General features: G+C 32.9%; 1 non-coding gene across 1 annotated transcript; it reads right to left on the bottom strand.

Moving 5' to 3' along the window:
• Positions 1–1,021: 1,021 nt before the first annotated feature.
• On the bottom strand, positions 1,022–1,183 carry LOC149376072 (U1 spliceosomal RNA). Its single transcript, XR_016293196.1, has one exon. It is a non-coding gene; the product is annotated as a U1 spliceosomal RNA (small nuclear RNA).
• Positions 1,184–1,713: the final 530 nt, after the last annotated feature.

A 1,713-nucleotide genomic window follows, 5' to 3' on the forward strand; every position in this document is an offset into this window, starting at 1 on the left:
GTCATGCTTTGGTAACCTAAGTTAAAATCACTTCCTTCAAATTCCATAATACTGGCCATAACAATTTCATCAAGGCAACTTTTTTTGATATTCTTGCATTTTGTTACTGTATTCTTTATAAAAATACTTTAAAACTTTTTTCTTATGCCCTCAACTTAGAGCCATCTGTCTTGCAACATTATGTATGAAAAAAGTATGAATTAACGAAAAAGCCATGCATTGAGATTATAAGCCATTCTTACTTTTGAGTTCCACAAATTAAATGAGTATTGTGTATATAATAAAATTCTTGACAGAACCTTCTGGGTATAAATAATACTATTAACCTTGCAGACTCTTCGAAAGTTCACAAGCTTATCCTTCTGAATTCCTGGTAAAAAAAAAACTCATGTAAAAAGCTAGAATGAATGAAGTATGAATACATATGAATAATTGTATAGTACTGATACCAATAAGTCAATTAACTTTTGAGATCGAATTAATAATTTGTTAAAACCATTTAGAAAGAGCAGTTATCTTTGGCACTAAGAGAACAAGTGACAACGTAACCTATATTTTGGCCACAAAAAAATAAACTATACGAGCTATCTTTATTTTGATGGAGAAACTTGTCATTAGTTTTTTTTAACAGAATGGTATTATAATTAATGAAGAGTAATAGAAAAAATGTTCTTAGAAATTACTTAACAATAATGTTAATTATGAATGGCAACAAGCATAGCGCAAAGTTTTCTAAGCCTTTTTGTCCTCGAACAGGAATGCCTGCATGTACGCCCGAGTGGTGGTGCTTAGGTGCTTCTGTAGCTTCTTTTTTAATTGCGCTGCCCCTGTGGACTTGCGCAATGCAGGGATAGCTTGGTTATAGAATCTCCTTGTAGAGTAATGTGATGTGAAACGTTATTTAGAATTCCAAATTGACCGCCACTGATATGTGCTGTGAATGGAGACTATCTGTCTCACTGTCTGTTAACCTACTATAAGTTCTAATTCTAATAAAAAATAATATGTTTGAATTATTTTATCGGGATTGCGCGAACGCATTCCCAGCTACCAAAAATAGTGCGCCCGATGTATCTACAATAGGAATAGTCGCAAGGGTCAGCCCAATCATAGTGCAAGGACGGAGCCTCACCCTGGGGGAACCATCTTCGTGATCGTGGTATCCCCAACGCCAGGTAAATATACCGATAACTTTAATTTTACTTCTTTTTATTTACACTTCTTGAACACTTCACTTGTGAAACGTTTAATTTTCGACTAAAAAATCCTAGCGGATTCCGGTGGAACCCATCGGACGCCGTTTTGGCTTGGCACTCTCATTCAAATTGGTGCATCTAGTGTTTAGTGCATCACTAGTAAATGAACAGTAAAGATTGAATTTGTGAAAAAGGTTATGCGTTTATTAATTATGTTTAAGTGGAGGAAAGCAAAATAACATGATCTGAACATGTAATCAAATTTTAAATATATCTGGTAACCGTTTTGATAAAACGAGCAGGTTGATGATGCACAAAAAATTTCCAGATACAAAATTTTGTATATTGACCAATGAAAGTTATTGAAATTTAGTGTTTTTAATAAAATAATTAAGTTAATTAAGTTTGCTTGTAAGAACTGTTTTTAACAAGAGCTAAATATAATACTTCTTATCACAATAGATAACTGTAACAGCTAAAAAAGTGAGATCTTTGTTCTAAATTTGTTAGTAACAAT

This window comes from Copidosoma floridanum, unplaced genomic scaffold (assembly GCF_036245765.1).
Source record: "Copidosoma floridanum isolate Cflo_tuat_1 unplaced genomic scaffold, Cflo_Japanese_pri ptg000001l, whole genome shotgun sequence".
Lineage (NCBI taxonomy): Eukaryota > Metazoa > Arthropoda > Insecta > Hymenoptera > Encyrtidae > Copidosoma > Copidosoma floridanum.